The sequence below is a fragment of the Myotis davidii genome, unplaced genomic scaffold, assembly GCF_000327345.1.
Source record: "Myotis davidii unplaced genomic scaffold, ASM32734v1 scaffold130, whole genome shotgun sequence".
In the NCBI taxonomy this organism is placed as follows: Eukaryota; Metazoa; Chordata; class Mammalia; order Chiroptera; family Vespertilionidae; genus Myotis; species Myotis davidii.
This window is the reverse complement of record NW_006285040.1, coordinates 3,168,078-3,175,621: the sequence shown is the minus strand read 5'-3', so window position 1 is coordinate 3,175,621 and position 7,544 is coordinate 3,168,078. Positions and strand designations below refer to the sequence as shown.

At 47.0% G+C, this 7,544-nt stretch overlaps 1 pseudogene; it reads right to left on the bottom strand.

The window, feature by feature from the left end:
* Nucleotides 1-7,077, bottom strand: part of LOC102758503 — a 15,783-nt pseudogene extending 8,706 nt beyond the window's left edge.
* Between the last annotated feature and the right edge of the window lie 467 nt (nt 7,078-7,544).

The window sequence follows — 7,544 nt, the reverse complement described above, 5'->3', positions numbered from 1 at the left end:
TGGTGAAAAATTCTGTGCACTCAGTGTGTATGTATGTGTGTGTGTGTGTGTGTGTGTGTGTGTGTGTATCTTTTATAATAAAGAGGGGATATGCAAATTGACCATCACTCTACCACAAACATGGCGGCACCCACAGCGGAGGTGGGGTGGGGGGTTTCCGTAACACAAGATGGCTGTACCCACAGCAGAGGCCAAGTTTCTGTAATGAGCCTTAATGAGCAATCAGCAGGGACCTGAGGCTGTGCCCCCCAAGACACACTCCCCATGGGGCTTGACAGGGGACCTCAGGCCATGCCCTCCCCACTCAAGCAGGGCTTGATGGGGGACCTCAGGACACTTCCCCCACCCTGGCACTGGGCCAGGGGACCTGAGGCAGCAACCCCTGCCCCGGCGCTGGGCCGAGTGACCTCAGGCTGCATCCCTCACCCAGTGGGGCTTGACGGGGGACCTCAGGTCACGCCCCACTGCCCAGGCGCCAGGTCAGGGGACCTGAGGCCACAACCCCATCCCGGCGCTAGGCTGGGGGACCTGAAGCCGTGTCTTCCGCCCAGCAGGGTTTGACATGGGACCTGAGGCTGTGCCCCCCTCCTGGTGCTGGGCCGGGGTACCTGAGGCTGCACCTCCCACCCAGGGGGCTTGATGGGGGATCTCAGGCCATGTCCCTCACCTGGTGGGGCTTGACAGGGGACGTCAAGGTGTGCCCTCCTGCCCCGGCCCAGGCTGGGGGACCTCAGGCCATGCCCTCCACCTAGAGGGACTTGACGGGGACCTCAGGCTGTACCCCTTGACCAGCTTTGTGCCAGGGGACCTGAGGCTGCGACCCTGCCTGTCGGGGCTTGACAAGGGTGGGACCAGCCAGGTCTGGATCTAGCCCAATGTAGTGGGGCTGGCCAGGTCTGGGTCTCATGCAATTTTGAGGTGCACGTGGGTGGATGGAGACTTGACTCTGCATCCCATGGTGCTTAGGGCAAATAGCAATATTAAAATATTTCCTCTAATTAATCCCCTTTTAATGTGCACGAATTTTGTGCACCGGGACACTAGTATGTGTGTGTGTGTGTGTGTGTGTGTGTGTGTATATATATATATATATATATAATCTTTACTCATTTTATAGGCATGGGACATCTGCAGGTGTGAAAATACACACAGGTATTTAACAGTGAGAGACTCTGGGCTGGAGGTCTGGGGGCACTGGCTTTGTAATGGATCTCTTTACATACCCAATGAATTTTAAAGTCCTCTGTCCAGATAATAATTAGACAAACAAAAAGGAAAACGTAAAGCCAAGGACAAACACGTGGCTTGTTGGTTTGTGAACAGCTGAGCTGACCTTCTGGATCAGGAGAATCACGCTGAGTTAAAATTAGTGTTAAAGGAAGAGCCAAGCTCATCACATGTCGAGCCGAAATCCTGGAGGTCCATTTGAGTTCTCTTGAATTCCAAAATGACCTACCAGAAAAGGCAATCTAGGAAGACAGATGACTTTATGTTTTGGGCAATAGTAGGCTTCGTTTTAAAAGCTACTCAGCTGTAACAATTTCCTTTTCAGAGAAAATGTAGCATTTTTAAATTCATCCATGGAATTTGGCAGACGAAAAGGGGAAAATGTTGACTTTTTCATGTTGCCCATTATGCAGAACTCAGAAATATTCAGAACACAAGAGACAGATGCAACAAGCACAGTGACCTTAAAAAATTTCCAGGCAGATCTATCAGAATCCGTTTCACATTGCCGATGTTCTTGGCCAGCAGGCGAGCATACAGCTGGCTCAGTGCCACCTCGATAGCAGCCGGGCTAGGATGTGCATTAGCTTTCGATTTAAAGAGAAGTGAGGCAGCATGATGGTGGAAAGCGAAGCATCTTATTCGGGGTCAGGCGGCCGGCAGAGGCGGGCCAGAAAGCACTCTGATGGTGTTTTCCGCAGGAGCGCTCTCAGGGGGAGAAGCACTGGCAGAAATGGGGTCCTGACCGAGTGTGAAAGCAAAGGTCACGTAACCCTAAGCTACACACTGAAAGTCATTTGATCCTCTGGGTAAAGTTTCTATCAGTGGTTGCTCTTGCTGCCTTTTGGGTAGGAGAACTGACCAGTCTGGAGTTCCAAACCTGTGTGAAGTGGAGACACCACATTTGCTCTTCACCATTTCCTCATGTTATCTGCCATATTTCCTTTCCTTTCCTTTTTCTTTTTTAAGTCACAGGATGGAAGCCCCTTTGTGCATTATAGAAAGATAAAATTCCTGGGTGAGGACTGAAGGATTCTCTGCACATTCATGGCTGTCTTTGAGGCACGGGGATTCAAAACCTCAGACACCAACCTGATTCAAGGAGCTGGGGTAGAGAGTGAGAAGGAAGCAGCGCCATTTAGCATGTTCTGTAGCTAAGTGTTTTTTGTTTTTACTTTTAGAGGATCGCCTCCACTGCCTGCAAAAGTGATTTCCACTGGGTCAGGATATTGCGGGTTCCTGGGGAAGGGTGAGGTCCACGGTGAGCTCCGTGTCCCTCCCTCCTGCGCCTAACCTCTGTCGACCCCTCCGCCAGCTCAGGTTTTTCTTGTCAGGCTGTGGCAGGTAGTTTGTCACACTGATCCTAATCAGATCACTAGTAATTACAGAGGGACTGTCAGGGTATTTTTGGTTGTCATCTTCTAACGAAATGCAGAGTGCGTGGCATGTCTACATAGAATTACTCCGTAATTCAAAGTAAATTGACATTTAATTTCAATTTCATTACACAGGAATTACAGGCATGACAGATAACAGTCTAATTAGGAAGCAAAAGTATAGGAGTATGTTTATGGAATGAAAATCCACATCATGTCCCACTTTTAACAGAATCAAAATGATTTCTCTGCCTTTTTGCAGAGACTGTGTAATAGCAGCAGGGATACTTAAAGATACAATTCAGGCCCATTGACCACGTGCACATATTTTCTCTCATTTAATACGAGCAGTAACTCTGAAGCTGGGCTGATCACTCCCATGCTGCAGAGAGAAGACATTTGGGGACATTAGCAACCTGCCCCGTGTCACACACTAGCAAGTGATCAAGGTGAAGAAAGTCAGTTCCTCTGGGCTCAGACCTGCGCCCAGGAACCCTGCTGCGTTTGCTGTCACCTCCAGGGAGAGGAGCAGGGGCCTGGGATGGAATGCCACCTCAGCCTCTGCAGCCTGGGCTGTGGCCTGGAAACGGAGCTTTTCCCCTCTTCCTTTCCCCGTCTCTCTTCCACCTTCCCCGTTCCCTTTCTTCCCCCTTTTACTCTCTTAACAAATGCTTCCTGGGCACCCACTCTGTCAGGCACTGTTCCCACATGTATGCTAAACACCAAGGGAAACTGACAACATGGTTGCTGGTGGGGTTTGCTGTGTCTGTCCCTTTCCATCTAGGACCCCTGGGGCAGCCCATTCAGCAGCTGGGTGTGTAAGGGGGCCACTGCTGAGCTGCAGGTGTGGCGACCTGTCAGTGCGCAGTCTCCTGTGGATGGACAGGAGCAGGTGGAAGGTGAGGCACTTTATCCTCAGGAGAGCTGCACCCAGGCTCAGGGGCTCCTAAGTTTTCTCGTCCCTCCTGCTGGGGCCTCCAATGGAAGCCAGTTTTTTCTGTTTGTTTGATTTTGATAATGTTATTCTTCTGATACCTACCCTTCTGCAAGACAAGCCACATTTGGGGCCTCTTCCTGCTTTTCCAAGAACCAGGCCCACTTACTCACAGCGACAGCAGAATTTTCTTTCTAGCTAATGAACTAGTTTCCTTCAACTGAACTTCCTTTTCTCTCTCTTTTTTTTTTAAATATATTTTATTGATTTTTTACAGAGAGGAAAGGAGATAGAGAGTTAGAAACATTGATGAGAGAGAACATCAACCAGCTGCCTCCTGCACTTCTCCTGCTGGGGATGTGCCTGCAACCAAGGTACATGCCCTCGACCGGACTTGAACCTGGGACCTTTCAGTCCGCAGGCCGACGCTCTATCCACTGAGCCAAACTGGTCAGGGCTTCCTTTTCTCTTTCTTACCCCTCCCCCACCACTCATTTATTGTTGGAGTCCCCTACATGGGTATAATACTTCACAGTGTGTGATAAGCCTGTCTCTTACAATATCTCATTTGATCCTAAACCACCCATCAGTGAAAAGTTGATATTTTGATCATATCCAGCTTATCCACGGGGACGCCAATAGGCAGGCGTTCATCGCCTCCCGCGGCTTCTCAGAGGAGCACTGGTCTCAGGCTCAGCTCTGCCGGCGTCAATGCGGACTCTCTTCTCAGGACATAGCGGCTTGTCTTTCCTTGGAGGCCCTTTATCTTATTCCTCCCGTCACCCAAATGTCCTCATTTACTTGCCACCTATCTAATTCACTTAAGTTTTTCTTTAAATTTATTTTTAAAAATACTTGGATATATTTATTTCAGAAGATGACTTTATATCACTCCTCAAATGGACGACTGGCATCACCTGGTAAAAAGGGTGAACATGTGTCCAAATACAAAAAAAAGCGAAACACTAGACTAGCTAACTACTGTTTCTTACCCACAGTTTTATTATTTATTTTTATTTTTTTAATTTTGGAGAGAGGAAGGGACAAAGAGAGAGAGAGAAACAGCAATTGGCTGTCTCCCATATGTGCCCTGACCAGGGATCAAACCTGCAACCTGGGGATGTGCCCTGACCAGGAATCGAACCTCCACTTTTGGTGTATGGGACAATGTTCAATCAATTCAGCCACACAAGCCAGGGCTCACACAAGGTTTTTATCCTGATGCCGCTATTTGTTGACAATGAATTCAGCCGGAGTGAGAGGGGTGTGACATGTCCACTAAACACTGAGGGGGAACTTGCTCCTTAATGTCATTGGAAGTACTGAAAGAGAAATGAAAATGACAGCAGAGAATGATTGTTTTCACAATGCCTTCAACATCTTTGATGTTCTGCCCGTGTCCTACTAAAATCATCTCAAATACCACTGGTTCGCCCTAACCACTCTATTCCACATGAACATGACTCAGCTTGGACCATGACTCAGCAAAGGATGCCCAGCCACACCCTGACTTCGAGGTTCTGCAGGACACGCAGCTTTCTTCACCGGGTGCAAAACAGGCCCTGTGCCTGGGTGCTGAGGCTTTCTGGGTATTTCCTCAGCCTGCTGGGGTAGGTGGCTATTGGTCACGCCTAGATTTCTTTTAGAAATTGTATAGACTTATGTACCTTATAGAGAAATGAACCTCATAGGACAAACATAGGCATAGAGAAAGTGGGCTCCTCCAGGTTTGAGAAACCTTGGTGAGATTACTTTCCCTCTCCTGACTTAGATGCCAGCCAGACTTCCAAGGTTCAGCTTTGTTTTGCTTCTGGAAAATAAAAGGCCCTCGTGCTGAGAAATGGAGTACTTTGAGTAGGACCTCAAGTGTTTCCTTGAAAACATATCTTGATGAAATGTAAATGATGATGTAAATGAATCAAACCCAATGTATTCATTAAATCATTAACATGCCAATCATTAACAAGTGGACTTGATTTTTAAAAAATCAACTAGAACTGCTCCTGAACATAGACCAGAAATTTATACATTATGTTGCCTTAAATCTTTACTAGACTAATGTAGTTATAAATAAATAAACACAAGTTAATAAGAAAATACTAACATATGCCCCCTCATAATTTCAGATTTGAAAGTGAAGAAAATAAGTACATAGAAAAAGATATTCCGTTTGATGCATGCCATCAGCACAATCTAATACAGTCATATTTGTAGTCCCTGCCACCCTCACTCCTTGTTCAATTGCTTTCTTAGCCTCACAAAAATGAAATCTAGGAGGAAGCAAGGCACTTCTGAAAACACACTTAGAATTCATTTTCAATCTGCAGGAGATAAAAATCAAAGAGTGCATTGCTTTTCCTTTGCCTTTTTATCAGTTTAAAAAAGAGTATGTACAAACAACAAACCTGAGCATGCAAACGGATTAACTAATCAGAAAGAGATCAAAAGCAATAAGACTCTCCATGCGGTACAGGGTAGCACAGGAACAGGGAGTCTATAAAGAAATAGTTTGTCATGAGGCAGTGAGGGTGGAGAACAAGCAAATGAGAGAGCATTTCCACAAAGTAGGAAGCTATTCACCAGGTCACATGCTCCCTGCATTTAGGATTAGGAGAGAAATCTACCCTCCTGCCCGTGCTGCTGCCAATCCTGCCCACCTTTGGTGCAAGGCATGGGGGTGGGGGAGGAGACCCCTTTTTCTGATGCTATTTGATGCTGAAGGTTCAGCTTGTTTGCAAACTGTCAGCTGGCAGTAATGAGAACTCCAAAAGCTCACTGTGGTGGTTCAATGATAAACAAAACTGTCTGGTGTATTTTTATTGTATCTCAGTAACCCCTCTCACTTGGCAGCCTCCCCTTTTCAATCTTGCCCTATTGCCTGGGTACTCCAAAATGCAGGTGCCCCATTCTCTCTGGAGCCAAGCCTCTTGCCTCTCTCTGTCCCATGCCATGTCCTGTGCCTATGAGACGGAAAGCCAGGGGCCTGCACGGATAGGCAGGTAAGCAGTGGGTGTAGTCCATAGGAAGTAGGGAGCCTGCAGTGCACAGAGGAACAGATGCTGTCTAGAGCAGTCAAGTTGAAGGCACTGCTAACCTCAGAACTTGCTCAAGGAAACCCTCTGAGGGGAGACTTCCAGTTGGAAAGCCTTGCAAGTCTCATAAAGAATCTGATAAAGGCAGTACTAGATTTAAGATTTTAATGAGTCATGGTTTAGACAGTGTGCTACCTTTCCCCTCCCACCTACATTCCCCAAAAGAAAAAAAGGATCTGTACTCTGAAGAGATCCCAGTCATCTGAAGCCACAATTACGTGTGGCACAAGTATTCAGGACAGGCTTGTAAGAAAATGCTCACCTTCAGGTCAGAATTATGCCATGTAAAGCCAAGCCTCACATCATTGGCCCTCAAGTCATACTCCCATTTCCTGCCCTTGTCCACTGGCCAATGTTCATGGCGTTTTTGCTCACTGATCCTGGAATAATCAGCCACAGATGCCTTCTCAACACAGCACTCCTGGCAGTCACCCTGATGAGTAGGCATTGGCAGGTGAGATCAGCACTAAAGGCAGGTCCTGTGTACTCAGGGCAGGTGAGGGATGAGCTTGGGGGTGCACTCAGAATTCTTCAGAAGGCCTTGGGAACTCTCAGCACTGCCATAAATGTACTTTGTTAAGAAATCTCTTTACCAACACAGGAGTTCATGTGCCAATGGCCACCAGACTCTACTGGAAAATTCAGATAGAACGTGTGGTAAAAAGGAGAGATCTGGGGTTAGAGAGTCTGAGTTCTAGTTCCAGTTCCTCCATGATTAGTTATGAAACCTTGGTCAAATTGCCTAACTTCTCTAGAAGTTTTCCTCCTGTGAAATGATTTTTTTTTTAACTCCATCGTTGTGGTAGGGGCAAAAAAGAGTAATTGAATTTGTATCACAGGGTTACAGGAGGCTCAGAATGAGATGCTGTATATAAATGTCTTTGGCAAACACAACAGCTCTTCACCTATATATAG